The sequence below is a fragment of the Bemisia tabaci genome, chromosome 1 (assembly GCF_918797505.1).
Source record: "Bemisia tabaci chromosome 1, PGI_BMITA_v3".
NCBI classification, from domain to species: Eukaryota; Metazoa; Arthropoda; class Insecta; order Hemiptera; family Aleyrodidae; genus Bemisia; species Bemisia tabaci.
This window is the reverse complement of record NC_092793.1, coordinates 88,040,879-88,061,138: the sequence shown is the minus strand read 5'-3', so window position 1 is coordinate 88,061,138 and position 20,260 is coordinate 88,040,879. Positions and strand designations below refer to the sequence as shown.

At 39.2% G+C, this 20,260-nt stretch overlaps 1 protein-coding gene across 13 annotated transcripts in view; it reads left to right on the top strand.

Annotated features, from left to right (window-relative positions):
• LOC109037037 (uncharacterized) overlaps positions 1-20,260 on the top strand; it is a 135,578-nt gene that overhangs the window by 10,510 nt on the left and 104,808 nt on the right. The gene's annotated exons all lie outside the window — the stretch shown is intronic.

Genomic DNA, 20,260 nt, shown 5'->3' with positions numbered 1-20,260 from the left:
TGTAAGTGCAGTTCTTGAAAAAATTGAGGTGACAAAAGATTTCAGCTAACTCTAGTCCTAAAATATATTCAGTAAAAAAATCACTGTTAAAATCAAATGTATAATTGAGCTTGAACTTTCTTTCTGCCACAAGGCTCTGTGGAATTTCGAAACTTTAAACATGTAATCTTGAAATAGCAAAAACTGCACTTGCGCACCTTGTCCTCCAAGCCCCTACTGCGTGGTGTCATGTCTTGTTTAGCACCATTCTTTTTGCCTGAAAACTAACCTAAGATAAGAATTATTAATTCGAGTAACATTTTAAGCATGAAATTAAACCATCCTCTTTGAGGAGTCCAGAGACTTTTACGCCTGCTATTACTGTTTAAAAAATGTGCATTTTTACGACTCAAGTTATTCTCAGAATATTGGTACTGGAATTCATTGCCTTGGCCTAACTAGAAGTTAAATTAAAGAAAGACTTACTGAGGTGGTCCTCTCAGAATAGTGCCGATCACTGCTCTTCTTTGCATGAGAAATAGTGGTACATGAAAAGCATTAAAAGCTTGCCTGCTGAAGGTCAAAGAGACAAATTGAACTTTTCATTGAATGTGAGGCTGGACTAGTTACCTAATATGTAACTGTAAAGGCTGAATGACTAAGTGGTTAAACATATTTAAAAAGTGGGTAAGTATACTTTGAAATTAATCTCTTAGAAAGGATTTGATTCATCCAGAAAAAATCTAGAAGTAGGAATTAATTTGGCCAGGCAGAGATGAACCTTAAGGGATCAACTAACCCCCCGAGTTTGCAGAAAAGGAACAAATAATATAAAGTTTATGTAAAACTTTAGAAGGTTGTAGCAAATGGAGGAATGTACGTTTCTACATCACAGCAAGGAAACGCAGGTCTGGATTCAATAAGTTGTCTACAGGATGAAGCGCAGATATCTTGGCCTTGTTAAAGGATCTGGGTTTGTCAACCAGGCCAATCAACCCTTAAACTGTAGCTAGAGCATCTCAGCTGCCACTTTTCGTGTCACTCACTACGAGATAATTGAGTTTTGTTGGCGTGAAAAAGTGCATGCGCCTGACCAAAGTGTCATTCTCATTATTAGCTGATAGGTCATCCTACACTGTGACCTCGCAACAGAATCTATATGTGGCTGCACTGCCTCGGCACCACCTTCTACATTACCTGTATTGACAGAGTAGATGTAAGAGGTCTTCACTTTAATCATTGACAAAATGTCTGTGAAGGGAGATTGAGAATAAAATTTGAATCTATTAATTTACCTGAAGGTGTCAAAAAAATGTCATCATCCATCCTGGGAGAGTTTAACGAGACTTACAACAGGCTTTTCTAGAGACAGATTGCTTTCCAGCTCACATTAATACGAGATTAATGGCACACAATCTGAATTAAAGAAAAGCATGCAGATGTCCTTCGGCATGTGGCAGTAAACATGCTTCAATGATATGAAAAGGGCCGCAAAATGATGGGTGCTTCAAAATGCACATGATCGCTGCATCCTAAGACACGATGAAAAGATAAGGATATCTGGAAGGTCACGATCGATCAAACCCTCCTCTTTATGTTATAAAATACTATTCACTCATCTCTTGCTTCCACAGCAGTGCCATCATGGGTTGCTGAGCAAAAATTAGGACAGAACGGGAGCTCAGTAAGAACTTAAGTAATAATCCGTAATAGAAGTAATTAGAAGTGTAATTATTCGCATCACCTCAATGAAGTAGAAGTTCAACATGGTAGCAGTTCGCGGTTTTAATTATCAATATTAGTGCGAATTTGAACTATCAAAGCAGTCAAGGTCATTCCATTGTTCTCCATGAGCCTGCCTGAAAACGAGAACACGCCAAGTACTCAAGCCTTGCATCCCGAATTAACCAAGCAATTCGAGAAACTATGGATCTAGAGACTGGAATCAGAATTCCCATCTTCGACGGAAGCAATTACACCAACTGGAGGTTCAGGCTAGTGAAATTTTTAACCCTTTAAGAACGCCCTTTAAGAACAGTTGGCGGAACGTCCTGACTCCTGAGGAAGTAGATGTGTGATGTGGTGGGGTGGAACGAACAAATACACGAATATGGTGATACAAATAAGAGTGTATTGTGAGAAAATACAACGAACGGAAAACGGCACGAAAAGGGCGGCCGGCGTGGCCCAAGCCCAAACGGATAATGATAAAGGTGGTCGTGAATACTCACCGCCAATCAGGAGAGAGCAGTGGCTGGCGCCATGACAGGTGACAAGGGCTGCCAACCACACACCTTCCCCCTTATAGAAATAAGTTTTTGGCGTTAATCGCCTTAAAACAGTAACATTGCGCTAATCGCCATAAAACAAGATGTAGCCGTTAGTCGCCTTAATAAAATCACTTATTGGCGTTAGTCGCCCTTTTAAAAAGTAATATTGGCGTTAATCACCACAAACATAATTTAGACGCTAGTCGCCTTAATAAAATCATTTATTGGCGTTAGTCGCCCTTTTAAAAAGTAATATTGGCGTTACTCACCATAAACATAATTTAGACGTTAGTCGCCTTACCAACAATAAAAATTTTGACTTTATTCGCCTACATAACATATTAACATGGCGTTAGTCGCCTCCTTAAAAGTTATCCTTTGGCGTTAATCGCCTTAATCATGTACGGCTATACAAGTTCATTACATGAATAAAACACAAATTTGGCGTTAATCGCTTGCACAACACTTGAAAATGGTGTTAACCACCGTATAAAAGAATTTGGCGTTAATCGCCTACAAAAAAAACAAAATGTATCTGGCGTTAATCGCCTCTTACACATACCAAGTATTGCCTCTCCTCTTAATTGTACAATCTGAAAAATCATTGGTGACAATCAAGTTCAAGTACATATTTTAAGGCATTGATAATAAAACAACATATACTTACAATCTACCCATAGTTAAAATCTGTTGATCAGTACTTTTATCACAGCTAATCTCGATTCATTACCGAAAGCATGGGGAAAAAAAAATTATTCGGGCTAAGAAGAATCTACTTCAGTTTACCATACACGAAATCCTTGTCTAGTTTCTTCTTAATTCCTCTACCCGCATTCCTGAGCTTTGGTGTTTGATCTCCTACCTGGGAGAATTGACCTATATTTTGATTTATGGTTCGGGGCGTCTCTTCCGGATCTGTGTTAAAACCCAGAAATTCACTGCCACTGGTAGATAATACTGTGACATCACTGTCACTATCACTGTTGTCCACAGGGCTGTAAAATAGCGCTGGCGATTCAATCTCTACAGATGCACTAGCAGTCGCCTGCTGGCATGTTTCATCTGACTGCACCAGAGCTTCATTGGACTCCAGTAAGTTGAGAGAACTATTGGATCCAATTGGTGTATTGACATTTATCACAAGATCTGAAGGAGACGTCGAACCTATTTCTGACACACTATCTTCATGTTGTTGACTAGAATCAGTTTCTGAGGTCATAGCAGGAATCATTTGTTCCATATTAATCTCCTCTTCGCTAATTATTAATGGTTCTGTCTGAGCAACAGACTTTTCACACAAGTAATACAATTCATCCATTTGATCATTTGCGAAGGGTTTGAAAGATTTTCTTAGAAATGAGGAATTTCTTCTTAAGGTCTGCCCTAACTCAGTACGAACAATATAAGATCTAGGAGGATATTTCAGTTTTTTAACAATTTGACCAGAGATCCATTTCTTATCGCTTAGAACTAACACAGATTCATTAGCTGAAAAGTCTGCTTTTGACTTTGCTGATTTATCATGAAAATATTTCATGTTATTCTGAGACTTTTGAATGGCATCTGACACATCAAGTGTTTCAGGCTTGAGTTTCTTGGAGCTAATCGGCATTTTAGTTCTAAGTCTTCTGCCCATAAGCAATTGAGCAGGGGAGGCATTTAAATCCAAAATTGGGGTATTGTTATATTCTAATAAAGCATCAGCCAGGGGTACCTTAGCTTCAATTGACTTCTTAATTAAAGACTTAGCTCTCTTGACCGCATTTTCTGCCATACCGTTAGATTGTGGGTATCTTGGACTAGAAGTAGTCATTACAAAATTAAATTCGCTTGCAAAAGTTCTCATTTCTACTGAACTGAATGGATTATTATCACACACCACTTGGGCAGGAATACCATGATGTTTAAAAATGTCTTTCAGTACAGAAATAACCTCTTTTGCAGTTTTGTTTTTGATAACAATTACTTCCAGCCATTTTGAGTAATAGTCTGTGACTACTAAAAAGATTTTATTAGCTACTTCACATATATCCATTCCAATCTTGTGAAATGGCAGATCAGGTATGTCATGGGGAATTAGCGGTTCTTTAACATTTTTGCTTTGATATTTAGCACATATTTGACAACTTCGGACAAAATTTTCAATTGCCGTTCGAAACCCAGGCCAAAACACCACTTGATTCGCTCTGGCAATAGTCTTATTGATTCCTAAGTGAGCTGTCCCATGCATTAATTGCATGTAATTTTGCCTAAGGGACAAAGGAACAATTATTCGATTTTCCAGATAAATAATGCCATTTTCAACTACAATATCATTTCTTAAAGCGTAATCCGGTTTCAGTAACGGGTCTCTGCAATTATTCCAACCATGTTGGTACAAATTTAAAATTTTCTGTAAGACTGGATCCTTATTAGTTTCATTTCTTAATTCTAGTATTTTATTAGGTGTGATAGCAAAATTAATTTCAAGGCAATGCACTACTTCTGACATAGCTTGGTCGATTGGAACATCTGTTTGTTTGAAATTACGCGACAAATAATCCGCAATAATCATATCCTTGCCTGGAACATATTTCACTGATATTTGGTAATTTATCAATTTAAGCATCAATCTTTGCAAACGGTTGGACATTATTTTACACAGTGGTTTCTTAAAGATATTTTCCAATGGTTTATGGTCATTTTCTACCAGGATGTCATGCCCATACACCAATCTATGAAACTTTTTAATCGCAAACACAATCGAAAGCAACTCCTTCTCAATCTGAGCATACCTGGTTTCCGCATCATTTAAGCTACGCGATGCAAAAGCAATCGGTTTCTTGGATTGTATTAAACAGGCTCCCAACCCAAATTGAGAAGCATCACATTGGACCGTAATAGGTAGAGAAGGATCAAATGTAGCTAACTTTGAGATATTACAGACTGCAACCTTGATGTCTTCCAAACATTCTGAGTGCGCAGCTACCCAAACCCACTGAGCATCTTTCCTCAACAACCATCTCAGGGGAGCAGTCAAATCTGCTAAATTGGGAATGTATTCACTGAGATAATTAACAACACCCAACAGTTTTTGTAAGCCTTTTTTATTTTTAGGCGGTTGCAAATCTAAGATAGCTTGAATATGCTCATCAGAGGGCCGGATACCTTCTTCATCTATTATTTGACCCATGTAATGAATCCTAGGTTGCCGAAATTGGTATTTTTTTATGTTAAATTTAATATTAATTTTATCAGCTTGTCTTAACACGCCCAACAAATTACTATCATGTTCTTCTACAGTCTTACCATAAGTTACAATGTCATCACAGATGACTTCTACGCCGGGTAACGGACCAAAATATTTAGTATTGAGCCTTTGCAGAGTCTCAGGCCCAATCGAAATTCCAAAGGGTAATCTTAAAAACGTGTATTCTCCCCATGGAGTAATAAAACCACAATACTTTGAAGAATCTTCAGTAAGTTTCACCTGGTAAAATGCATCTTTCATATCCAACACCGTGAAACATTTACCTCCAATTAATTTCTCTTTAATTTCCGCAAGTGTCGGCGATTACATCTCATTTAGCCACGGCTCATGGCGCCACGCAACAAAAATTGTTGCGTTTAGCCACAACTTATAGGTGCTGTGTGGCTAAATGAAACAATCAAAATGACTGTGGCTAAATGCAACAATTTTTGTTGCGTGGCGCCACGCAACAAAATTTGTTGCATTTAGCCACACCAAAAAATTTAGAGTTTCAGTCCCCCGCAAATTAAATTACTGATTTTTGATAAACTTAGATTCTTTCAAAGTCATCATAAAATTCTCAATGACATTTTCCATTCCTTTAATACTTGGACAGAGTTCCCTTTGAAAGTTCAGAGGAAGCTTTATCAATATATCCTACATAGAATTAGTTTCCACTCAGCAGTCTGGTCTATTTTTTCTAAGTATTACAGAATTGACAGCAAAAATTTCATGCAAGAAAAAAGCAGTTCGAAGCAACTCACCATTCACCGTGTCTAGTTCTCCTGAACAGGTAAGATCTTTCAATTCCAATCATCATATATTTTAAAAACACTTTCAGCATCGCACTTCACAAAATTCCCAACACTTCCAATTCCCTCCCTTTCAATTCATAGTAAGGTCAATAAGCTCATTCAAAGTTATACTAGTGCTGGTCTTTTTACTTTTGGAAAAAAGTAATAATAATAATAAAAACAAAAAAACCCTACATACTAAATTTCTTTGAAACAAATAACTTCCAAGAGACTTCAATTTTATGATGCAGTGCATTGTTCTTCTGCCAATCTTTCAGTACATTTTAATGTCGATTTTCAAGAACTTGATGATGTGATTTTGCTGCTAAATCTCTGTTAATAACTGATCCAATACGGAACAATCAGTTGAATTGCAGAGTACTAGTAGCTGTCAATTTTCCAAGAGGATCCCTGGAAACCAAGCGCTTTGTAAAGAAGTTCTAGAAAAAAAGAACAAAAAAACAGGCATTAGTGATTTTTTCCTCATTGAAAAAATAATTTTAGGAAATTGCAAAATAACTTCCATCGTTTGAAATAGTTTTGTTAGATACAGAATGAAGTGAGTGACAAAAAAAAATAACATCCTTAACCTTAAGAACTAGGTACCGATAGAAAGGCACACGTTAGGCAAAAATAAGTGAATGCTGGATATCTAAGTCATGTTAAAAAGAAGAATAAAGTCGTTGTTAGGTATGATAGGTAAATTTCTGTTTTTAGGTTGTTTCTTGCGTTTCTGTTTTTAGTATTCTATTCATTTCCGTAAATAAAAATCCTGTCACACAGATTTCCTACTTAATTGAAACCTAATGTTTTACCATTGACTAATACCACTCGTAAGCGTAGTGAAAATTGACCTAGAAGCTGAGCCCAACTTCAGCTTCTAGGAGCAATTGATTGAGCAATCTATTCAGCTTTCAATGATCTTATCTGTGACTTAGTAAATATTTAAATCATATAATTTATTGACAGAAAAATCTCATTGTATCTTTTACATTTTGATTCCTGTAAACTTACATTTGCTCGATCACACTCGAAGCATTTCGATGGTGTAAGTCGTTAAATCACATAACTTGGTTTGCTAAGTCGCAGATTTCCTGTCATACCTCATTTTTTAAACGGAAAACTATTTACTCAACGGCAACTCTTTAAAATTGCCGTGATTTTGCTTCTCTGTGCAAAGTAAATTCTGTATTAACTTTAAAGAATCGTGTCCATTTGTTCTCCTTTAAAAAAATGACATAGAGGTGGAGATTTTCAGACACCGCAAACAGGATATGTGATTGCGGACTTACACCATCGATTTGCGATACTGAGCATTTTCAGGTAATGAGAGATTCATTGTATGGAGAAGGAGTAGGGTGTGGGCGTGGCAGTATGGGTAGTAGAGTTAGGGAGGGAGGGTTAAGGAAATTCACTCCAGATTATCTATAATTAATCCCGAAATTTGCAGGTGGACATCTTCCACACAAGATTCATAATCATTTGAGGCTGAGCATTTGGCAAAATTGGTAGCTCACCAGGCTATGGTGCCACAGATATGCAAGGCGGATTAAGAATGGTGGTCGCATTTCGATTTTGGCTGCCATCTTGAAGTGTTGTGATGTCAGGAGGGTACGGGTTTTGCCGTACAATCCGAGGTTGAGCCGGTCGCCTCGGCCGGCCCATGTACCCGATACCGTGTGACGTCCAGAGGGTACGAAAAGCGACCACCATTCTTTATCCGCCTTGACAGATCTGTGGATCATGCTCAAGATCACCAAGGAAATCCGAAAAATGCACTACAGTGTGTGTACCATGCACCAGCTATGATCTCAAATTTCAAGTCTATTTTATCTAGGTGAAATCTGCCACAGGCTGGGTAAAGTACTACTTGAAGTTGACTGCCAACTGATTTTCAACTTTTATAAAAAAAATTACCATCTAAACTTAAAAATCAGTGGATGGTCAACTTAAGGTTGGACTTCTAAGCAGGTTGTACCAGCCATTACGCAGTTTCAAGCTTGCGAAAAAGCATTTGAGAATGTGTTGGTGCAGCCACAGGCATTTTTTTTTTATTTCTGCTGAGGACTATTGTGGCATCAAGATCTATGCCACATGGCACCATAGCCTGTACAATTCCAGAGCTTGCAATAAGTTACAGAATCAGGACACATGACCATCAAGACCATGATCCCCACTGAGCAGATGATACAGTGTCCTGATTCTGTAACTTATTGCAAGCTCTGGAATTGTACAGGCTATGGTGCCATGTGGCATAGATCTTGATGCCACAATAGTCCTCAGCAGAAATAAAAAAAAAATGCCTGTGGCTGCACCAACACATTCTCAAATGCTTTTTCGCAAGCTTGAAACTGCGTAATGGCTGGTACAACCTGCTTAGAAGTCCAACCTTAAGTTGACCATCCACTGATTTTTAAGTTTAGATGGTAATTTTTTTTATAAAAGTTGAAAATCAGTTGGCAGTCAACTTCAAGTAGTACTTTACCCAGCCTGTGGCAGATTTCACCTAGATAAAATAGACTTGAAATTTGAGATCATAGCTGGTGCATGGTACACACACTGTAGTGCATTTTTCGGATTTCCTTGGTGATCTTGAGCATGATCCACAGATCTGTCAAGGCGGATAAAGAATGGTGGTCGCTTTTCGTACCCTCTGGACGTCACACGGTATCGGGTACATGGGCCGGCCGAGGCGACCGGCTCAACCTCGGATTGTACGGCAAAACCCGTACCCTCCTGACATCACAACACTTCAAGATGGCAGCCAAAATCGAAATGCGACCACCATTCTTAATCCGCCTTGCATATCTGTGGCACCATAGCCTGGTGAGCTACCAATTTTGCCAAATGCTCAGCCTCAAATGATTATGAATCTTGTGTGGAAGATGTCCACCTGCAAATTTCGGGATTAATTATAGATAATCTGGAGTGAATTTCCTTAACCCTCCCTCCCTAACTCTACTACCCATACTGCCACGCCCACACCCTACTCCTTCTCCATACAATGAATCTCTCATTACCTGAAAATGCTCAGTATCGCAAATCGATGGTGTAAGTCCGCAATCACATATCCTGTTTGCGGTGTCTGAAAATCTCCACCTCTATGTCATTTTTTTAAAGGAGAACAAATGGACACGATTCTTTAAAGTTAATACAGAATTTACTTTGCACAGAGAAGCAAAATCACGGCAATTTTAAAGAGTTGCCGTTGAGTAAATAGTTTTCCGTTTAAAAAATGAGGTATGACAGGAAATCTGCGACTTAGCAAACCAAGTTATGTGATTTAACGACTTACACCATCGAAATGCTTCGAGTGTGATCGAGCAAATGTAAGTTTACAGGAATCAAAATGTAAAAGATACAATGAGATTTTTCTGTCAATAAATTATATGATTTAAATATTTACTAAGTCACAGATAAGATCATTGAAAGCTGAATAGATTGCTCAATCAATTGCTCCTAGAAGCTGAAGTTGGGCTCAGCTTCTAGGTCAATTTTCACTACGCTTACGAGTGGTATTAGTCAATGGTAAAACATTAGGTTTCAATTAAGTAGGAAATCTGTGTGACAGGATTTTTATTTACGGAAATGAATAGAATACTAAAAACAGAAACGCAAGAAACAACCTAAAAACAGAAATTTACCTATCATACCTAACAACGACTTTATTCTTCTTTTTAACATGACTTAGATATCCAGCATTCACTTATTTTTGCCTAACGTGTGCCTTTCTATCGGTACCTAGTTCTTAAGGTTAAGGATGTTATTTTTTTTTGTCACTCACTTCATTCTGTATCTAACAAAACTATTTCAAACGATGGAAGTTATTTTGCAATTTCCTAAAATTATTTTTTCAATGAGGAAAAAATCACTAATGCCTGTTTTTTTGTTCTTTTTTTCTAGAACTTCTTTACAAAGCGCTTGGTTTCCAGGGATCCTCTTGGAAAATTGACAGCTACTAGTACTCTGCAATTCAACTGATTGTTCCGTATTGGATCAGTTATTAACAGAGATTTAGCAGCAAAATCACATCATCAAGTTCTTGAAAATCGACATTAAAATGTACTGAAAGATTGGCAGAAGAACAATGCACTGCATCATAAAATTGAAGTCTCTTGGAAGTTATTTGTTTCAAAGAAATTTAGTATGTAGGGTTTTTTTGTTTTTATTATTATTATTACTTTTTTCCAAAAGTAAAAAGACCAGCACTAGTATAACTTTGAATGAGCTTATTGACCTTACTATGAATTGAAAGGGAGGGAATTGGAAGTGTTGGGAATTTTGTGAAGTGCGATGCTGAAAGTGTTTTTAAAATATATGATGATTGGAATTGAAAGATCTTACCTGTTCAGGAGAACTAGACACGGTGAATGGTGAGTTGCTTCGAACTGCTTTTTTCTTGCATGAAATTTTTGCTGTCAATTCTGTAATACTTAGAAAAAATAGACCAGACTGCTGAGTGGAAACTAATTCTATGTAGGATATATTGATAAAGCTTCCTCTGAACTTTCAAAGGGAACTCTGTCCAAGTATTAAAGGAATGGAAAATGTCATTGAGAATTTTATGATGACTTTGAAAGAATCTAAGTTTATCAAAAATCAGTAATTTAATTTGCGGGGGACTGAAACTCTAAATTTTTTGGTGTGGCTAAATGCAACAAATTTTGTTGCGTGGCGCCACGCAACAAAAATTGTTGCATTTAGCCACAGTCATTTTGATTGTTTCATTTAGCCACACAGCACCTATAAGTTGTGGCTAAACGCAACAATTTTTGTTGCGTGGCGCCATGAGCCGTGGCTAAATAAACAGATACCGTGTCGGCACATAACATGGGCGCCTGATAATAACTTTATTAAGTTCAAAAGGATCGAGACAAATACGAATAGACCCATCCCGTTTTTCAACGATGACTAAATCATTATACCAATCCACGTTTCCCACATTTGTTGAAACTACCCCTAAATTCTCTAGCTCGTCTAGTTTACTTTTGACTCTATCGTGCAGCTTTGAAGGTATCTTCCTAGGTGGTCTCGGAATCTGATATGCTCCCGCTCTCACTCTAATATCAGTCAACTCTGGGTACTGGCCAAGGCCTTTCAACAAACTTGGAAATTGCTTCAGAACGGACAATGGATCAGATTCAGAAATAGCCTGTAGCTTTACCTCATTTGCTCGTTTAATTAGATTTAAATCTAAGCATGTGCTGAGGCCCAAAATAGGAGTCGCCTTATTCTCAACTACAAGAAATAATACCGTTTGTTGCCCACTTTTTGTGGCACAATTAACATTCACACAACCAAGCGGCTTAATAATAAAACCTCCATACGTCTCAATGACCGTCTTGGTAGGCAACAAATCATTTTTGTGAGCGATTTGCTCAAATACACTTACAGGCAGCACATTTGCTTGGGCTCCACTGTCAATTTTAAGTTTAACTGGCACATTATTGCAATAAATAGTTTCAAACCAATCTCTAGAATTGAGGCCTTCAGCCGAAACAACCGAAATGTTTACAACATACTCATCACTGACACATCTACAATCATTAAAACAATTACAAAAATCAACCTGTTTCTTCACTTTGGGGCAAACGCTGGCAAAATGATTAGATTCGTTACAATTAATGCATTTCTTACCAAACGCTGGGCAGCAACCATACTTGTGAGTTGTATTGCACTTACGACATGGTGTCTTGAAGACCTGTTGATGGTGACGGTTACCAGATTGATTCGGTTGATTGCGGTGTCCACAGCTTTGACATGAGTTGTTCTGCTGCTTCTGCTGAAAGCGTCCCTTCCCTGGACCACTCTGCTCGGCTGGTTTCCTTGCCACCGAAAATACTTCAGATGATGTTGCCACTGCACCAGGCTGCTTCACATCTTTAGCTCTGCTTCGTCCAGCTTCCACAGCACGGCAGATTTGGACCACCTCATTCAAAGATTTCTCTTCGCCTAGAAGCCTCTCCCGTAGTTTCTGGTCGGTGATGCCGATTACAACACGGTCACGAATAAGGGAGCTCTTAAGGTCGCCAAACTCGCACTTTTCAGCTAGCTTTTGGATGTCCAGAAAGAAGGACTCAAATGGTTCCAGTTCTTGTTGGTTGCGCGAGTTGAACATGAAGCGAGCATGAATTAGGTTGCGCTTCGGTTTGATGTAATCGTCCAACACTTTAATGACTGCTGCCGCATCATCAAGACCAGTTGGTTTTAACGTGAGAACCAGGTCGTACACTTCATCACTGAAAAGGTTCAGGATGATCGCCACCTGCACTGCTTTGTCCTGTTCCGCTAACTTGATAGCCACTGAGTAGTGCTCAAGGCGGGACTTGAACCGCTTCCAGTTGGTTTCCAAGTGCTGATCTAACGGGAAGCACTGGGGAGGCTTAACTTTCGGGTTAGATGACATAATTAATCAAGGAATACGACACAGGATCACCGAAATAGATTGAAAAATTAAAATTGACAGTACTTGCTTTAGGCCACCGACACTTGAAGAATTGTTGGAGTTATAGAGTCCGCGCCAACATATTGAAAATTTAAAAGGGTTAAAACAACTTTAAAAGCTAATATCACAGATAGTTCAGATGTGTTTAAAACACGATTTCACGATTTTCATACCGAAATTACTTAAAATAGCGATTCAAAAGTTCGCATGGTGCGGCCATTTTGTTACCCGGGGTATCCGTTTGGCCCTGAGCATCACGCACAAAGTTTCCGAACTTTTTCACTTCAAACCGGGTTTATCCCCGGAACATTCGGTGTTGATCTATCGAGCGGTGCGGTCGTGTGCTCTCGCCGGAGAAAAGCTAGTGAAAATTCGCGGATGCTTTGACTTTCGAATCGTGCGTAAACGGGCGAAGTCCACTCATCGCGGTCGGACAGCGCGCGCAAGGCGCGGATGCCGTGCATAACGGCGCGAAAACGTAAACAAGTGCGGTGATATCTTATGTCGAGTTCGCATCAAATATGCAAACACAATGTTGTTTGTTATTGGAAAGACAGTCGGTTCGTCGGCTGTGAAAAGTGCCTTACCCGAGGAAGACTGGCTCTCCCCAGAGCGAGTCCGTTGAAAACTCAAACACCTACACCTACAGCGATGCCAAATGCTGAAAATATAAACCCGTTTCAGAAGAGTTCGATTCTTTCAAGATCGCCTCCTGGGGCATCAGGGGAAATTAAGCCCGAGAATAATGCTAAAGCTGGCGCACAACCCCTTCCGGACAGCGATAGCGGTTCGAAAAAAGGGGAGGTAGAGATCAAAGAAGCAGCACAAAAAATTCTAACCTTAGACCCTGATAGTGTCAAGGGAGACCCTGCACTAAATGAAAAGACAAAATTGTTTATTTTGCAGTCGATTTCTGTCGTTAAGTCACTGCATGATGAAAATATCCTTGCTAAAAATTTTATCCAAGAGCAAAAGGCCCTCATGGATAAAATACAAAGGGATAGTAAAGCGATGCAGGCCGAAATTAAGGAGCTTAAACTCAATAAGTCGCAACCTCAAGTGGCCGGCGGCTCTAAAAATAAGGGGAAGACATTCATGACTGTCAACAAGGAAATTCCCCAACAAAACGGCGGGAAATTTGGAGCCCTCCTGCTAGATGCGGAAACGGATGATGATTTTTCATCAGGTGACTGGCCGAACTACAATTCAGATCCGGAGTATCAAGACCAACGAAGGACGGCGGCAAAGAAAGTTAAAAAAACTACAAAGAGGAAAAGGATGCAGGATCAATCTAGCCCGGACTCCAAAGACGCCTCTGGAAGTGGAGCAGACGTCCAAGCTACACAGGATAAGTCGAATAACTCTAAGCCTAGCGATAAGTCTAATACCTCTAATCCTAATGATAGGCCCCCAAAAATTCTACCATCCCCTCCCATTAAAGTGGTAGGAATTAAAGATTATCAGGAAATTAAGCGACTTCTCAAAGAAGCGTCTGATAAAGAAGAGTATGTTTTAAAATTTTTAGGTAGTGAAACCTGGAAGGTAAATCCCTCTAACGACGAAACTTTCAGAAAAATCTCTGAAAAATTAAACGAAAGAGAAGTACAATGGTATTCTCACTCCAATAAAAACACTCGGAACATCAAAGTTATATGCAAAGGTCTCCCCCCCCTCCATACCTGAAGATGAAATTGTCTCGGATCTCCAATCAAGAAATTTCAAAATTAAATCAGCTGTTTGCATGAGAAAAAGAGTAGAGAAACAACAGAAAAAAAATGAAAAAACAATTATGCCTATGGATACTGATCCTGAATCTGCTACCCCCCTTCAAACTACCCCTTTGGTAACAACATCTGAAAATCAAACCACAAATGCTAAACCTATCAAGGAATTCGAACTCATAAAAATACCAGTTCATCAACTTGATTTTGACCATTCAGAATCAATAGAAAACATCTATAAGATCAAAGCAATTGCTCATACTATTGTTCACATAGAGCCAATGAAGATAGATAATAAGATAGTTCCACAGTGCCGAAGATGTCAGTGTTTTTCGCATACTCAAAACTTTTGCAGGAAAAACCCACGGTGTGTCAAATGCGCAGGCAAGCATTTATCTCCTGAGTGTCCTTTTAAAGGTCGGATCTTAAATCCAAAATGCGTAAATTGTGGCGCGATCGGTCATCCCGCGAGTTATCGCGGATGTCCCTTTGCGAAAGAATTTCAAGTTGCACGAAAAAAGCAACTCCAAGCTAAGAAAAACTCCCCTGATCAAAAAAGTTTTCCGAAACTAGGGAAAAATATAACAACTCATGCTCCTCCAAAGAAATTGGATAGGACTTTTGCTCAAGCATTATCAGGCAATACAGCTAATCCGGCAACACAGGGCGCAGGAGACAGTTCTGCCGCTCTGATCGGTGTCTTATTACAAACAATAGAAACTTTGAATGCTCAGCTCAGAGTTCTCACCGAGAAAGTGAGTAAACTTGAAGCTAGCCAGAAAAGATAAATAAAGAAATGAATGACTTTTTTAAATTGAATTGTGATTCATTGACTAATCAGAATTTCTTAATGTCTCAACAGGAAAATTATCCAGAAATCAATTTCGATGATGTTAAAGAGCTACGAGCAAAGACTAATTGCAAGTCATTAAACATTATGGCATGGAATTGCGGAGGACTGACCAGGGTGAAGGCCGAGGAATTCAACGTCACGCTAAGGGATTTCAATGTGGATATAGCCCTTCTGTCTGAGACCTGGTTCACCAGGTCAGATTTTAAAAGGTATTTTTTGGGTTATAAAATGTATAACTCTTTTCATCCATCAAACAAACGCAGAGGTGGCTCTTCCATCTTAATAAAAGAAGCAATTAAACATAATCTGATTAAAATCATAGAATCCAACACCTTTCAAACCGTAGTGATAAATGTTCAATCGGAAATTGACTCATTCAACGTTGCTTCTCTCTACACCCCTCCTCGTAACATTCTCACAAAGGATGATTACTCTGGTTTCCTGGATGAACTGGGTCCCAAGTATCTGGTGGGTGGGGATTGGAATGCTAAAAACCCCAGATGGGGATCGAGGATAGTTAATCCTAAAGGCGAATCTCTTTTAGAAGCCGTAAATTTTGCAGGTGGAAATTTTATCTCACCGGGAAAACCGACAAATTTTCCGTCGGTCCCTGGCCACCAACCAGACTTAATAGACTTTTTTGTTTTTAAAAATATTAATTTAATTGATCAAACCTCATGTGATACCTTAATGTCAAAAGATAAAGGACACGCTAAGGTTATTTTAGAAATTTTTACTAACCCAATTCTGGAAAACCGCCCTCCAGCGTTATGTTCAAAAAGAACAAATTGGGAAAAATTTAGACTAGATCTCGAAAAAGTCATAGATAATAGTGTTCCAATCCTCTCTCCGGCAGATATCGATAGAGAGACAGAGTTATTGGTGGAAAACATCAGAGTGTGTGCCACAGCTAACACCCCAGTTGCCTCAACCAACATTAAACCCTACGCAATACCTAAAGATCTCCTTAAACTTATACGTCTTAAACGGAAAGCAAAAAGGACTTCATCAAAATCCCATTTTCCTGAAGACAACTCTAATTACAATAGACTAAACTCAATAGTTTAAAAAAGAATGCAAGAATATCTTAACTTCAAATTTAAAAAATTCATTAATTCTCTCTCCCCAACTGCCGATAAAAATTATTCTCTATGGGCAGCCACTAAATACCTTAAAAAACCAAAGCAATTAAAATTTCCGATCAGCAAGCCTGATAAAACTTGGGCAAACACAGATGCTGAAAAGGCAGAAATCCTTGCGGATCATTTTGAGGCAGCTTTCCAGCCTCATGATGATCTGGAGTTTCAAACAGATTCTGATACACCCGCCAGTAACTCTGACTCGGAGTCGGAACAGGGGGAAATGTCCACATTGAAACCCCGGAAGATCAGAAAGATTCCACCGGTAAAAATTAAATCTATCTCCCCCTCAGAAATCCTAAAGGAAATCAAAGGGAAAATCAAAGCAAAAAAAGCACCGGGATTTGATAAGATCTCTGGTCTCATTCTTAAAAACTTGCCTAAAAAGGCAATAATGAAATTAACGGTGTTGTTTAACGCAGTAATTCGTTTCAAATACATCCCATCACAATGGAAAATGGCTGAAATTTTCGTTCTTTTAAAGCCAGATAAGCCCCCCACTGAAGCATCATCTTATAGACCTATCTCCTTGCTGCCAGTAATAGGCAAATTATTTGAGAAGCTCTATATAAAAAGATTAAACGAAATTGTCTCTAAACAAAATTTGATTATAGATGCACAATTTGGCTTCCGTGCTAAACACAGTACGGTGGACCAACTACACCGTGTTACTAAATTTATAGAGGATTCTCTTGAGAGGAGAGAATACTGCGTGGCAGTTTTTCTGGACGTACCGCAGGCGTTTGATCGCGTCTGGCACGAGCGTCTCATCGAAAAGCTTTATAAAATGCTCCCTTGTAACCACGTGGAGCTCTTGTCATCCTTTCTCAAAGGTAGACATTTCCGGGTAAGGTATGAAAATACTACCTCGGGTTTCAGACCTATTAGGGCAGGAGTTCCACAGGGTTCCTGCCTTTCCCCCCTTCTCTATTCCCTTTTCACCACAGACATCCCACAGTCTGGGAGAGGGGGAAAACTGGGAGTATACGCCGATAACACGCTCGTGTTAACAGCGTCCAAGAGTTACAGGGAGGCACGACATAACGCACAATGCCACCTAAATAAAATTCACCGCTGGACAAGCAAAGATAAGACTAAACTAAATGCTTCAAAATCAATTGAGGTGGTCTTTACCAACAGACCCTTTACTCATATTCCACTTCTCCTAGGAGAAAAGGAAATTCCTCGCGACACCGTCGCTCGATATCTTGGCCTTCACCTGGATTCCAGGCTCAAGTGGGGGGCACATATAAAGAAAAAAGTTGCACAATTGAAACTTAAATTTAATGATATGCAATGGCTATTAGGCCGTAAATCGAAGTTATCCTTACACATCAAATTGCTCCTCTACAAGTCAATGTTGAGGCCAGTTTGGAGTTATGGCTGCCAATTGTGGGGTTGCGCAGCCAAATCAAACTTAGAAAAGATAGAAATTATGCAAATGAAGATTCTTAGAAGCATTGTTAAAGCTCGTTGGTACGAGAGGAACGCTGATATTCGCGCTGACCTCAATATTGATTCTGTAGAGGAGTACATAACTAAATTGTACAACTCTTATGAGACTCGTCTGCATAGGCATCCCAATCCAGAAGCGCTTGCGCTCTTGGAATGGGACCAATGTATTCGAAGACTCAAACGACGTAAACCCCATGAGCTTGGAATTCAGGGGTTCACAAAATTCTCTTTCGTTTAAAATATTTGCCTCCCTGTGCTCTTAGGACACAATCAGGAGGACTGGGACTTTGACTGGTAACGGTTGTCCGCAATTTCAAATTAAAGAAAAAAGACATTTTTTATTGCAGAAATAATCATGTTTTTGTTACTCTCCTCATTTGTTAGAGGTAGTATTATTTTAACAGTTAAAATGTGTTTAATTTTAAGTTAATTTTCAGTTAACAATTAAGTTTAGCTTTTAAAGATATTTTATATATCTAAAGTGTATTTCATGTACTATTATTTAAAGTACTAATAAAAAAAAAAAAAAAAAAAACACCGTGAAACATTTACCTCCAATTAATTTCTCTTTAATTTCCGCAAGTGTCGGCACATAACATGGGCGCCTGATAATAACTTTATTAAGTTCAAAAGGATCGAGACAAATACGAATAGACCCATCCCGTTTTTCAACGATGACTAAATCATTATACCAATCCACGTTTCCCACATTTGTTGAAACTACCCCTAAATTCTCTAGCTCGTCTAGTTTACTTTTGACTCTATCGTGCAGCTTTGAAGGTATCTTCCTAGGTGGTCTCGGAATCTGATATGCTCCCGCTCTCACTCTAATATCAGTCAACTCTGGGTACTGGCCAAGGCCTTTCAACAAACTTGGAAATTGCTTCAGAACGGACAATGGATCAGATTCAGAAATAGCCTGTAGCTTTACCTCATTTGCTCGTTTAATTAGATTTAAATCTAAGCATGTGCTGAGGCCCAAAATAGGAGTCGCCTTATTCTCAACTACAAGAAATAATACCGTTTGTTGCCCACTTTTTGTGGCACAATTAACATTCACACAACCAAGCGGCTTACACCCATAAACCGCCATACACCATAATAAAACCATAATAAAACCTCCATACGTCTCAATGACCGTCTTGGTAGGCAACAAATCATTTTTGTGAGCGATTTGCTCAAATACACTTACAGGCAGCACATTTGCTTGGGCTCCACTGTCAATTTTAAGTTTAACTGGCACATTATTGCAATAAATAGTTTCAAACCATCTCTAGAATTGAGGCCTTCAGCCGAAACAACCGAAATGTTTACAACATACTCATCACTGACACATCTACAATCATTAATACAATTACAAAAATCAACCTGTTTCTTCACTTTGGGGCAAACGCTGGCAAAATGATTAGATTCGTTACAATTAATGCATTTCTTACCAAACGCTGGGCAGCAACCATACTTGTGAGTTGTATTGCACTTACGACATGGTGTCTTGAAGATCTGTTGATGGTGACGGTTACCAGATTGATTCGGTTGATTGCGGTGTCCACAGCTTTGACATGAGTTGTTCTGCTGCTTCTGCTGAAAGCGTCCCTTCCCTGGACCACTCTGCTCGGCTGGTTTCCTTGCCACCGAAAATACTTCAGATGATGTTGCCACTGCACCAGGTTGCTTAACATCTTTAGCTCTGCTTCGTCCAGCTTCCACAGCACGGCAGATTTGGACCACCTCATTCAAAGATTTCTCTTCGCCTAGAAGCCTCTCCCGTAGTTTCTGGTCGGTGATGCCGATTACAACACGGTCACGAATAAGGGAGCTCTTAAGGTCGCCAAACTCGCACTTTTCAGCTAGCTTTTGGATGTCCAGAAAGAAGGACTCAAATGGTTCCAGTTCTTGTTGGTTGCGCGAGTTGAACATGAAGCGAGCATGAATTAGGTTGCGCTTCGGTTTGATGTAATCGTCCAACACTTTAATGACTGCTGCCGCATCATCAAGACCAGTTGGTTTTAACGTGAGAACCAGGTCGTACACTTCATCACTGAAAAGGTTCAGGATGATCGCCACCTGCACTGCTTTGTCCTGTTCCGCTAACTTGATAGCCACTGAGTAGTGCTCAAGGCGGGACTTGAACCGCTTCCAGTTGGTTTCCAAGTGCTGATCTAACGGGAAGCACTGGGGAGGCTTAACTTTCGGGTTAGATGACATAATTAATCAAGGAATACGACACAGGATCACCGAAATAGATTGAAAAATTAAAATTGACAGTACTTGCTTTAGGCCACCGACACTTGAAGAATTGTTGGAGTTATAGAGTCCGCGCCAACATATTGAAAATTTAAAAGGGTTAAAACAACTTTAAAAGCTAATATCACAGA